Genomic DNA, 14,613 nt, shown 5'->3' with positions numbered 1-14,613 from the left:
GTATTTTTAATGTTAACCGGGAATTACCCTTTTTTGCCTTCACAACATGTGTGAGTATATCAGGCTTTGACGATATGAACGAAGATGACATTTATGAAATTATGAATGAAGGTACAGACCTCACCGAAACAGACCTAATTCAATTAACAACTGAATCTCCATCCATCTTAAATCTCGCACAAGATGACGTCACTTCGGTAGAAGATATCTGTGAATCAATTTCCAGTTTCACTCTGAAGCGCATACGAGAGGGTTTAAGTTTAGTTGAGAAAATGAAATCTTTCTTTACAACTAATGATCCTTCGCTGGAGAGATCCAGCAAAATAATAAGGGAAATAGATATTAATCTAGCACCTTATTACGAAATTGAAAAGGAGCTTAAAAAAACCACCCACCAAAAACTGATAACAGATTTTGCAATTATAAAACCAGTAAAAGAACCACAAGGTCCCACAACTAGTTTCTTATCCAATAGCGAAAACTATGTTGAAGAAATATCTTCTGATGAAGCCATTGCTCCCCCAAAACGCCCACGTGCAAAGATCTTTGAAGACAGTGAAACAGATTAATTACCATATGAAGTTTGAAGAATAACAATAAAGTTTTTAATAAACCTTTAATTTGTTTTAGTTTGTTTTAAAGTCTGTTTTTAAAGTCTGAACTTTAGTATTGAGTTTAAATATATGTGCATCTGTTATTTTGTATGTATTTTATTAGAAAAAAAAACTATTGGAACATAACCCCCAAATTTATATGAAAACTATGTTTTAGATAACGCGGAATTATATAACGCGCAATTCTTCTGGAACGTAACTATCGCGTTATACGAGGGATACCTGTATATGCTTAGATCATTCTGAGAGTGAATGAATTGTTGTAGGTTCAGAGTGTGACGCTTTTGATATGTTTTTGAAAAATGTTGCAAATATTTGGTGCGATTAATGGTTACAATAAATAGAGAAATGAGAGAAATATTTTCATTTTTATCGTCTACAAGAAAAAAAAACAAAAAGAGAAGGAATGTTGACCATTTGATTTAAGTTTATCTGCGTACATAAGTTCGGTAAAATTGTTAATTGTTTTAAAAAATGTAAGTACATTTTTTATATTTTATTATATTCAATAAATACATAACAAGCACATACATACAGTGATGAACAAAAGTATTGGCGCCGCAAGATACTTCCACATTACTTTTTGTCCACTTATGAAGTGATTTTAAATGGGAGAGGAATGCAGAATATTGGGGTAGAAACCACACAAAATTAGTTTCATCGATGCCAAAGTGGCTTTATATTTTCCTATTTTGTTATTGTTTTTTTTTTTGTTTGGATTTTAATGAAGTGTGCGAATGATTTTGTTTTGTTTTAATAAGTACTTTTCTTTTATAATTATTGTTAATTAAATATAACAGATAATAAAATGACTTAAAGGGAATATAATTCATAATTTTTCTTCTGTATAGTTGGTTTTCTTGTGAATAAAAATCACTTTATAAGTGAACAAGAAAGAATGTTAAAGTATAAGTATCTTGCTGTGCCAATACTTTTGTCCATCACGGTATGTATTTCATGGTATTTACTTTGTGGAAGTGTTGAATTTTTCTTGGCAATATGTCATAAAATGGATGACATTTTTTTCGAGAGTAGAAAGCAAAATTTGTTATTTCTATTGGGTAAGCCCCAACTGAACGAGTTTTACATTATATAATTTCGACGGCATGTTCTCGCAAGCTGTGTGCTCGTAATAAAATCAATTGCTAGGGTTCGCGTCACATTTCCGGCAGAAAAACATTCTAGGAAAGCTAAATAAATCTTAAATCTTAAAAAAGTTCCCTTAGAAACTACAAGGAAAAGAAATAAAGTAGTAGATTATTTTGTGTGGAAGTTTTAAATTTTAATTCAAGAGAAATCAGGCATGGCTTTTATGTAGTAACTGTAATGAAGCCTTTATAAAAATTTGGCTTAGGTGTATGTTCATACATATGTAGGTATATTGGAATAATTTCAATTGATATTAATTTCTTATAATATTTGGATGTTGTGGGCTAATATGGGCCAATATATTGAATATTGTTGGAAATCCAACCGACAACAACGGCCTGAGTAAGAATTACCACATTTACATTGACCAGCAATGTAAAGCGAGTACTTGTCAGGCCAGAGATGGACATACATGCATTCATACATACATAGATAAGCAAATGTGTATGAGATAGATTATTAATAAAGCAGATACTCGTATATAAGAGTGTTTGTATGTTTATTTTAATATAACAAAGTGTTTAACAGGAAATTAAACCAGCACAGCAAATGATTTGAATTACTGACGAGGAACAGTTATCAGGTTCAAAGCGCTTATACAGGGTATTCTTTCAAGTTCGAGTTGCTTTTTTTAAAATTGAAATTGAGCACATATTTGAAATGGTAATACGTTATCTCTTTATTGGCTTATGAGCAAAGAATCCGCAATTTATGATTGAAAAATTATATATATACATATATGTAGGTATATATATATATTTTAAATGCCCTTCGCAAGTACCCTTACAGATGTCGATTAATTTTAGATATTTATCTATGTACATATATAAATTGCATACTCAAGACGGCCTCACAAATTATAGTTCGAAGTCACAAAATATTATGAAATTAATCTTACCGATAATTTTTTTCTTTTGCCTAAGCGTTTAAATGAAAATGAGCTTCATGAAGAAATTATTTTTTTTTACCAAAACCAACTGAAGTGGATTTTAATTATTTTTATATGATGTTGTTGTTGTTGTTGTTGTTCTAGCAGCATAAATATTCCCCATACAATTACTGGGAATGCTGATGGAATAACAGTCCTTGGCCGGGTATAAATCCGGGCCGTTCCGGTTACGTAGAACCGACTGTCGTGGGAACGAGATGTTAAAGACAACTGACGAAACAGAACACTGCTAGAAAACAAACTTGGGCTTGGAAGACCTCGTATCTAATATGCCTGTATGTGTATAATTTCAAAAATATGTGCATATCGAAAAACATGAATCGATTACTGCTGGATCGTCTAATAGACGTTGCGATGTTGGTTTTTACTGCTGTCGAATATGCCTCCCTGTTGTCAACCACTTACAAATGAATAAGTCTATACAGTAAATAAATAAATTCAAATATTCATGGTAACTTTGTTGTTGTGAATTAACGCTTACGTAGGCAACCCAATAAAAATAATGGCAAGATCAAAAATAATCTGAAAACACAACAAATGTAAACAAACGCATTCAAACCAATGTAGCGAGAGACGTGGAATTGCAATCTGTAATCTGCTGGTGGTAGTACGAATTTTATTGTAAATAACAGTGGTGGTGGAGCAATGGGAACAGTGTCTTAGTAGACAAGAATGATAGAAGAAACAAGATTGCGTCCATCAGAGAGTGCGTGACGTCACGTTTGCCAACCATATGCTCTTCACAATAAATTTAGTGCTTTTTTATACCCATATAACTAACATAGTTCGAAAATTTTTAAGTCTGGGGATTGTTTCCTTTTGTTTTTAATTTAAAGCTACCGAAACTGTAAGTTAAAAAAAAACTGTATACTGTATTATTAAACAAAAGAATGTTAAAAAAGGTCACTCTGAGAAGATTTTAGTGCGAATGCAAATTTGTTGGTTCTTACATATAAAGTTTGATATTTTGAAAATGCAAATTTAATTTTTTGCTCCTTTTAAGTTAATGCAAGATTATTAAATGCTCTTCTCTCAACTCTTCTTAACATTGAAAACCTTTTAACACATTTTAAAAAGCGTTTGCATTTACTAAATGCGAATTAAAACCATAGAGGTGTAATCGTTTCGTCTGGACATCGTCGACATTTTTACAAAAAGAGTGCCTTATTTTGTTACATAACCAGAAATATAGCAAATAAGTCGATCCCTTATCAAAAGAGTTTCTTTTAACAAAAAAACTCATAAATTACATTGTACATATCCATAACATATTTATTTAAAAAAAAACGCATATTTTAAAGACAATAATTCAATAAAAATTTGGTTTTTTATTTACTTTAAATTAAAAAATTGCCAAAAAAATGTCGACCAAAAATCGCCCCAAACAGTAGGCACCAAAGAAATATAACGCCAAAAAGAAAGCACCAAAAATATATTTCCTAAAGTTTGCACCAACAAACAAGCGCCAAAAAGTAGGCAGTGTTATTTCTCACTAGCAATTAGCAACAACATTAATACCGATAACAATGTCATCCTCGAAATCCAACGTAGAATCTCTCTTACCAACAAGTGCTACTTTGGACTAAGTAGGCAATTGAATAGTAAAGTCCTCTCTCAACGAACAAAACTAACACTCTGCAAGGCTCTCATCATGCCCATCTTAACGTATGGCACAGGAGCTTGGACGATGACAACATCCGATGAAGCGACGCTTGGAGTATTTGAGAGAAAGATTTTGTAAGATTTTTGGACCTTTGCATATTGGCAATGGCGAATATCGCAGGCGATGGAACGATGAGCTGCATGAGCTTTACGACGACATAGACAAAGCGCAGCGAATAAAGATCCAACGGCTTCGTTGGCTGGGTCATGTTGTCCGAATGGATATAAACGCTCCGGCTCTGAAAGTATTCGATGCGGTACCAGCTGGTGGCAGCAGAGAAAGAGGAAGGCCTCCTCTGCATTGGAAAGATTAGGTGGAGAAGGACTTGGCTTCACTTGGTGTGTCCAATTGGTGCCGGTTAGCACGAGAAAGAAACGACTGGCGCACTTTGTTAAACTCGCCAAAATCGCGTAAGCGGTTAGCGCCAATTAAGAAGACGAAGAAGAAGAAGATAATTAGCACCCACGAGGAAAAACAAAGGAAGTGTATCTAAGATATATATAACGTATAGCTCTCTCTCCTTTTTCCTCTACGTTATATCTTTTTTCTCTCTCGCGGAACGAAAATGCCCAAAACGTTGCATGGCCTTGAAATTCTACTCTCCATTGACGCTCGTCCATCGACGTCTAAGATGTCTCACTTCAAAAAGTATTTGCCTAGACAACCTGCTCTGATTTTAGCCAGGGCTGGACAATTCCAAGGGAAGTGCTCAACTGTTTCTTCCTCTCCCTCATCTCTGCAACTTCTACAATATTCATGGGAGAAAACTCTTAGTCTCGAGGAATGCCTGCCAGATAGCCAAACACCGCCGCTTAGTGTGGGTTTAAGCCCGATAGAAAGTGTTTGGGAGGTTTTACAGAGAAAAACTCGACAAAGTATGTATAGTAAATAAGGCGGCAAGAGTTTACCCAAGTAGTTGGATCAATACCACGACGCATTCAAGCCGTGATTAGTAATGGTTGTGGACCTATCAAATATTAAAAGTATTCAGAAAAGCTAGTTTTATAAATATGTTTTTTTTGAGTTGATTGAACTGTTTTGTTAATTTTTTATTATAAAGCAAGTGAAATAATTCAATTTTTATAAACTTATGAAAAAATATGAAATAAAAAAAAAAACAACTAAATCAACGGTTTTTTCAATTATTGTACACCTTCTGGGAAATAAAAAAATATGCTGCTGTCTGTAACTTACGTTCTTCGCCGTATACCCGTATACATCTACATATGTAAATAAGCAGAAATGACCGCTAACTCAATTTTTTTATGCAGTGTCGATATCTATAATAGTGTTTCATAAGATTAAAATGTGTCTACCCTTTTAATTAAGCCGCAAAGTTAGGTTAGGTTAGGTTTGCCAGCCGCATCACACATAGACACAACGATGCCACTTAGACCACGAGATTGGTCCGTTGTGAGCCGCAGGGGTTGAGCTACATTTCCCTCTCCATATTGAACCATCCTGAGTTTTTAACAAAGCGTAAAAGGTTGTTGATACTTAAAGTGTATAGGGTACCTATATTCGTTAAGAAGTAGAATTTTAAAAATCGGTTCCTGCTTATGGCTAGAGCCGGGCATGTGCAAAAAAGGTATTGAATTGTTTCCAACTTCTTCTCATTTCTGCAGCTACAACAGAAATCATGCGTGTAAACGCCCAATCTCCTTGCATGATTTCCTATGAGACAATGTCCTGTGAGGGCCCCTACTAAGGTCCTTATTTGAAGTCTACTCAATTTTATAATACTCTTGGGCAGACGTAGACTTAGCCTTGGCCATGTTTGCCTGGCAATTTCACAGGTGTTACCGCTAATCCATCTTTGATTTGCAGAACTGATTAGTGCGTCCTTAATAAGAAGCTTACATGTTGCGAGAGGTACCTCCATAAAATTACTTATGGGTGGCATATAGGTACCTTCCAAAATTCCCTGGTATATCTCTGTGGCCTGGAACGCAGCATAAGATTATACGATATTGCTTGGCCGTCTCAGTTAGAGATTGGCGACAACGTAAGACACTCTTGATGTTGTTTGGAATGCATCCAGGGCTCGTAGGGCAGCTGGGATGTCTGATAGAATGCAGATATCTGTTGATGATAAGTAGTAAAGTAAATCACAGCCAGTTTGCTCGACATATTTCCATCCAAAAATATGCTGTTAACAAATATCTCCATGTGTTTCTTACACAGCATAAAAAAGCCGGTGGTCATTTCTGCATTCTTATCTACGAATTTGTTTTCTTTTTTCGATTATGACTCTCCTGCAGCAAATGAACGTTGGTCATCAACCTATGTACATACATATGTACATATGTTCTCCGAGGAGCAGTCCTTCGAGTATTGAAAAAAAAATATATTCTAATACTTTATGTTTCCAACAGCATAATTTACTAAACAAAACTTATTCCATTTTATTCAGATATGTAGTTTTTTGCATTAAGTTGTTATTGTTGTATATTATCACATAGAATTATTCTAACAAAGCGTTAATTGTTCTAAGTGATCCCGCACTTTCCGTATTTGTAAGATATGTAAATAGATTTATATGCAGTTATTATGCATATTAGTACATGAATGTATGTATTGATATATGTATGTATGTACGAGGTGCATAAGTGCCACCTCCACTTACAAGTGCATACTCGTAGTGACATACACATAACTATGTACATACCTATATATAAGTCTGTACTTGAAAGAACTTCTCGCCTACACCTGAGTAATATCTATTATGTACTCAAATTAGAAGGTATGCATGCACACACACATATTTTTTATTTTTATTTTTTGACAGATAATTTGCACCGCTTATTCCACATGCAAGATAGCGTAATCACGCCTAAGCAAATACATACATCTCTCGCATTTATCGTAAAAGCGTGCATACATATTTAAGTCCATGCATATACATATATATACGCTTTTACTTATGCATGCATGCATGCACATACATATATACAATGTTCGCATATCGGTTGAATTTTGCTTTCTGTAATTTTATCACTATTTAAACGAATTACTTTTTTTCAACACATTCAATGCGAGAGTGTAAATTCACACAATACTGAGTCTATCTTCCGAAAAGTCGCTGTCCTATAGGACTAAAGAAAAAGCGCCGCTTTCTCAACAACAATTGAAGTGAATCTCTTCAGAAAGTTAAGGGGATATTCTATGTAGTCTAGAAATTTCAAAAAACTTAAAAATTTGTTTTTTTCAAAATTCGATAGTTTAAGTATTCAAAAATATCTCCTTAAAAGGATTTTTCAAAATTCGAACTATTTTAGTGACGCGACAGCTAGACTGTTTTGAGCGGACGGCGAACTTTAAACGTGTTTTTCTCGAAACTACTTCTTTCGATACGGTCGGCACGACATCTCAAGTTCTTTAAATAGATATATCTCTATGGATGACGGATGAAACGGATGAAAAAAAATTGTTTCCCCTTTTTTCTGCGTCATACGATAATGGCATTCATATTAATTAAGAATTTGTCATCTTTTTTTTTTTCAGATGACCACAAGGGTAGAAATCGTGACGACGAGGGCACTGCCTTTTGTTTTCCCCTTCCACTTCAAGGACGCATAATTCCATGAAAATTTATTTTTTTTTTAATTCATTTTATGTGTTCTTAATATATAAATAAATAAATGATAAAAAATGGATAGTAAAAATATCAATAGCTTTTTTTTTATTCACCGTCAAAAAGTGCTCGAAGTTCGGCCCTCTAGACTAGAATGCCCCCTTAACCTACAAGTCAGTTTCTGGTTACTTTAATGCATTGTACGACTGCTCCTGCAACTACTTGTCGCGTATGACAGTAGCTTTGTTTACTCGTATATTATGTCAGCTGTTTGCAACGGCGCTTTTATCTATACTAAACATTGCAATTTTTTATTACAGCCGCTCTTAGTTATTATTATTGCTGGCGTGTTGCAATACCATTATGATTACAGCGGCTATTGTTGTTGCTGCCGCTGAATTTTACCAACATTACGTTATTGATCAACAACAACGACCTTCACAGCGGAGGAAGAGAATAGGGGAATTATAAATATACACACATGAATGTGAAGGCATGAAACGGCGACATTGAATATTGTGAAGTGTGCCCCGGGGATCAGGAGAATAACATCATCTGTACAACTACGAAGTATTGCAAATTCAGCAGACTGACAGGAACCTGACTGGGGAATATACCTGCACACCACGTGCAAACAGTCAAATCCATGTAAATACATACATACACACATATATACACACACATATACATTGCACCAAAATTGTCTTGTATCTGCTAGCAGCGGCGAGCTTGGAAAATATTTCGATGGGGTTGAATTTTAAACTGCCCGATAATATGCATGTAATTTAATTTTTTTTAAGATTTATTAGCAATAGTATTACCTTACACATCTTCGTACAAGTACCTATGGAAAACAGGAGCGATGTTTTCAAATGTGGCAAAATTCTTGATATCTGAATCGTTGCACAAAATGAATATTTATTTCTTCGCATAATATGTGGTTTATTGGGTGCCGGGAACAATGATTTTATTTTTTTGGAGGAGTGTGAAAGAATTTAAATCTTTTAAATTCAAAACTAGTCTAGGAAAGAAGCAATGTACTACATACATATGCACATAAGATAGAAAAAAATGAATATTTTGAAGTTTTCTCTGAGCTTATAACACTGAACTGAACAGAGCTGAAATTTATTGTAAATCGTTCCAACGGAAAGTGAGTTCCAGTTTGTTTAAATTTGCTTTTATGACAATAAAAAAATTCTAATATTAGATCCATATATATTCTATAAACTTCACACAGCCCATTGTTAGTGTTTTATTTCTTAATTTAAGCCAATGGTAACAACTGGTTACTAACTAGATTTACAGGGTAAAATAACAAAAAATTAGGAATTAAATTAAATATATAGTTTATTTGACAAATTGTAAGACACAATAAGTGACTTAAATAGAGGTCTTCGCATGCAAAATCCAGATCAAGTCTTCTAGGAAGCCGATTAAGCTCTTGTCTCTCTCGGCCTCTTGTAAGAGGGGCGAAATTAAGATAATTAGATCTGAGAACTTTAAACATAAAATGGATTATAAGAGTGAATTGCACTATAAGGAACAGCAACTAATTTGGAAGAGTAGATCTGAACAGTCAATGGAACCAGATATTATATCGTATGTAAACATTAAGCTTTGAACAAGTCGCCGGATGTTAAGTGGTAAAACATTGAAAGGCATGCATCTAGCACTGTAGGATGACAAGGGACTATCAAAGTGTAAAGATTGAAGAGCAAAACGTACAAACTTGCGTTGAACTCTTTCAATTCTAAAAGTATGGGAGCAATACATCGGATTCCAACTCCAACTTAGAACGGACTAAAGCATTATATAAGATTATTCTAGTTTTCAAAATGATTATACATAATTGTCAGTTAAAAATATATCTAGCAGTGGCTTTTATGTATGCTTTTTTTCCTTTAGGTAAAATGTTATATAAATAATGTATGGGTAAATTGAAAAAACATAAAGAGTGTTTGAGAATTTATATATATATATCTTTTTTTTTTTTGGCGCGTACACCCTTTTTAGGTGTTTGGCCGAGCTCCTCCTCCTATTTGTGGTGTGCGTCTTGATGTTGTTCCACAAATGGAGGGACCTACAGTTTTAAGCCGATTCCGAACGGCAGATATTTTTTATGAGGAGCTTTTTCGTGACACAAATACACTCGGAAGTTTGCCATTGCCTGCCGAGGGGCGACCACTATTAGAAAAATGTTTTTCTTAATTTTGGTGTTTGAAAATTTAGAATATGAGTTAAATATTCACTATTTTGCAAAAACTATTGTATAAAACTCTTAGCGTAGATGGTACTAAATATTGTAAAAACATCATTTCATGGGTAATTTCTGGTCTCAGTTATATGAGGAGTTGATTGCATATGGATTGTCTATAATTCGCAGTGGTGTTTTAACCCCTTAAAAGGCTTCCCCTTCATTCGTCACCCGAAACCTGTGCGCTTACATTTGCATGCATATACCAGAGAATTTCCAAGTCTATGCACCAAATTCTTTCTTTGCTGTGCCTGTATTAATGCATCACTATGCCGGTTGCAGGGCGTGCTGAATTCCCATACTACAACCGCAGGTGGTACACGCCCATTTTATTCAGTAAATGGATGGCTGTTCTCATTAATTTTTCACTGTCTCCTGTTGCAAGTGCTCTGTTTTTTAGATTATGCGGCTGTACTGATTTTAGTATCAATACAAGTGTACGAGTATGTGTGAATCTGCCGAAGTACACTCGTATATACCGAATGCTTACAGTAAAAGTATGGCTATGCGTGTGCATGGTACATAGTATGTATGTATGTATGTGTGTGAGTATGCTAGTAAATTCTCAGAGCTGTTGCCGCATTTAGCGCATTTGCTACATCCGCCAATTTCGTAGAGCATAAAAAGTTTCAAGTTCCACAGAGTGTGCCAAAGCACAAGGACAAATCGATATGCGAAGGTTACCAATATGCTAATTCTGATGCAAACTCATCCCTGCGGGGTAAACACGAGCTAGTTGAAACACATTTGTGGTTGAACAATAGTAGTCCAGTTATAATAAGTTATTGTGTTACTATTGAATTGTAAACGGTACTAAGTGTGTAAGTACAGTCGTATGTGTGTATATACACTTACACATTAAAAAAAGCATGGATTTATGTTATTGTCATCGTGGAAAAGTTTATTCTTTTATTGGAACCCCAAAAGTTCGAAAAAAGTGATATAACCCAAGACTACGCAGATTGACACGAAACTTTGGGGGCAATTTGGAGTGACCTAATTTTAGATGGGAGGACTTTTGTAAAAAAAATAAATGCGAGCATGGAATATAAGATAAAAGAAATATGGAGTTAGGAGTTCTTTGAAAAAAAAAAATTTAATTACGTCAACTTAACAATTTATCCTGGTAAATTCGTTGAGAACCGAGTAGGGGTGTCACAAAACGTGCGTTCGAAACTAGCGGACTCGCCTCGACGTGGACTCGCGTATCAAGAGTGTCATAATTCCAAAAAATGTCCTACATTGCTTGTATTCGCTGCTCCAAAAACAACAATTAGAAAGGTATACATAAATTACCACTAACTGTTGTTGTTGTTGTATGTTAAGTTAGGTTGAAGCGGTTGTCCTGTGGGACACACTCTGGCTCATAACCCATTGTGATGCCGCGTGGGGAGCTTGTCCCTATCTCTTCTAAAACCAGTGTGTGTTTTTCACAAATTTTAGAATGTCTCTGATTTCTGCAGAACTGAGATCTTCCAACTCATTAAAAAATTGTTTTCCCAGAATAGTAAACCTGCGTCTGGATAGAGCAGGACAGTGGCACAGTTGGTGCGAGACTGTCTCTTCCTCTTCCTCATCTAGATAACTTCTCAGAACCGAAGTCACCGTTGTGACTGAGACCAGTGTGCTAAGGCTGTGTTTATTTTGGCTTAGCAGAAATTCTGTGCGTTTAGCATTTAGAGTCGGCCACAGCTGACGGGCGATTTTGCAGGTGGCTTCATTACGCCATATTTCGTTTGCTTTCCTTAGAATTTCTTCAAGGATGAGTAGCTTACATATTTGTAAGGGTATCCCTATGTCATTGTCTATGTACTCATCGGAGAATTTGGTGCCGAGTCTCGGTAGTTCATCGGCTCTACAATTACCCTCAATGTCGCGATGGTCAGGAACCCATGATACCTTTAGGTGTAATGAGTCAGCCATCTCGTTAAGAGATGTGTTGCATTTCATGGCTACCTTGGAGGTTGTCGACTGTTTTGTGAGGGATTTTGTCGCCGCTTGGTTATCAGTGATAATGTTGATATCATTTCCGGATATCGCATCACACTGCATCAGTGTCGCGGCTTTCATTATTGCCATCATTTCAGCCTGAAAGACACTACAGTAGTCGAGGAGCCGAAAACTGAAGGAGATCCCCAGTTGTTCGGAGTATACACCTCCTGCCCTACCCGAGCTTTGAGCCATCTGTGTATACATGGATGGACTCACCCTGTCCTACATCGTCCCGTTCCCACTCTTCCCTTGAGGGTAGGAGGGTCGTAAACGCTGTCGCTGTTGTTGATGTATCAGCATAAGCGCTCCCTATACAATTACGGTGAATACTGCTGGAGTGGCAGTCCTTGGACGGATATAAATCCAGGTCGTTCCTGTGATGTACTACCGAAAGTTTTAAAGCCATTTTTCCCCAATTTTTTTTTTTTTTTTTGGTTTCTATATTACTATGACATTCTTCATGAACTGGTGAGAAAACCACTTAAGTTGACATAGAATTTTCCACCTATTAAATTTATTTCCACTATGATTTATTTAAAGTATCCTTCTAAATTAGAGTTGAGTAGAAATGTTTATTTCTTCGCAAAATATCGCTATTATAGTTTCATAAGCAAAACCTGCTAAAGTCAGATAAGTTGCTCTGCCAAAATTTGTATGATATGTAAGTTCAGTCAAGTAAAGCAAGAAGTATTGGTTACAGTTTTTGTATTTCAGCTGATTAAAATTGTTGTTATTTGTGATTTTATTATTCAAAAAAAATATTAAAAGAAAAAGTAAAATCTTCACGTAATCAAGAGCAATTTCATTTGCTATAATATATGAACAGCTTGTTGAGAAATGAAATGCCTCTTTTGGAATTCCAATAGTGAAATAAACTATTTTAATACTCGTCTAAGTAGTCTAAGTAGTTTATTATAAATAATTCCATACGCCTCTACTTGACATTATACATTTACGTAATAAGAGAACGAACCTAGTACTAGACTCGTTAGGTGTGAATGGAGATGTAAATTATGCAAGCAATTAAATTTAGTTCACTGATGAAAACTTATGAGATCTATAGGTGTATGCAGTTTTCCAACCCATTATTTGAGGTTGGGTTACTTGGTTATTATTTCCTCTCTTCAAGTAAAAAATCCCAGCTGGAAAAGCGTTAAAGAACAAAACTGGGAGCTACATAGGAAGCGCTTAAACCATCACGCCACAAACAGAGTTAAATGAGCTTCATGCCCATTTCGAGTGGTCATTAAAGGTGGCCAGAGAGGGAACGCAGCACGTCGAGAGCAGCCCTGCCCACTAAGATTTCTATAGGATACACTGTCTAAGGAGAATGGCATGCCGAACTAGCAGCAAATAATAATGAAATTATCGATCGATCGTAGATAGAGATGGAATCAATAGACCTGGGTTAGTCATATCCACTAACGGATTATCTACCCAAGGGAGATGTGTAGACCAGATTGTCTGGCTCATATGCTGAGTGATAATTGTGAAATTCATAATTATTGCAAGTGTTTTTATTTAGTTGCTCTAATTTCAATGGATTTCCCCTTTGTTGATTGCTGTTACTCCTTAAATGCTTATATAAATCAGTCCGCGCTCTAGCGGCTACTAAACAGCTGCGCCGCTGCCAATGTCAATTGCAATTAACCGGAAAAGCGATAATTAAAACAACACAAGCATGCCGCAACAACAATAACTACTATTTGAAAACTGTTATGTTATGTATGTATGTATGTATGAGAGGCGGCAGCTTAGTGTTGTTACAATTTTGATGCTACCTACGAGTAAGTACAACAACGACTACACAAGCAGTCGCTAGGCACCCTTGGGGAACAATTTCTTCGTAGTGTGTGGCATGTGAATAGCTAAACACACCGAAAGGTGATCGCGATGGAGTAAATTGTAATGTGAAGAGTAGAAATGCAGGACTTCGGGTGATAGAAAGTTAGTTAGTGCGACTTAGACACCATATATATCCCAGAAATGTCACCTGTACTGACCTTTAATTTCTGCCACAATTTATCACTAATCCTAGCAGGTCGATAACGTTGATAGCAAGGAAATTAAAACATTATGTAGCTATGTACTTGGTGTTGTAGGTTGAAGACAACTGAAGGAAGTAATTTTTAACAATTATCAGTTGTATCTCTGAAAACGATTATATGAGTTGATAAACACACATGCATATGTATGTACGTGCACATTATGTCACATTTATTTGTGAGCTGCCAGGGGACAATTGGGGTTTGTGGGCGTTCGTTATCATTAGTAGTATCATTAAAAAGATATACCGATGGATATTTTAAAAACATATTAACACAATTATATCCAATTTTGTGTTGGCAAACCTTGTGCCATGTGGAATACGGCAGGCCTTATGGCAATATCTGAATGATCTCCAAAGAGGTCATC

General features: G+C 35.6%; 1 protein-coding gene across 3 annotated transcripts in view; it reads right to left on the bottom strand.

The window, feature by feature from the left end:
- LOC128856060 (calcium-binding mitochondrial carrier protein Aralar1) overlaps positions 1–14,613 on the bottom strand; it is a 43,101-nt gene that overhangs the window by 11,510 nt on the left and 16,978 nt on the right. The window lies entirely within an intron of this gene.

This window comes from Anastrepha ludens, chromosome 2 (genome assembly GCF_028408465.1).
Source record: "Anastrepha ludens isolate Willacy chromosome 2, idAnaLude1.1, whole genome shotgun sequence".
NCBI classification, from domain to species: Eukaryota; Metazoa; Arthropoda; class Insecta; order Diptera; family Tephritidae; genus Anastrepha; species Anastrepha ludens.
Note: the sequence above shows the minus strand (reverse complement) of the source record. Positions and strands in the feature narration are given on the sequence as shown.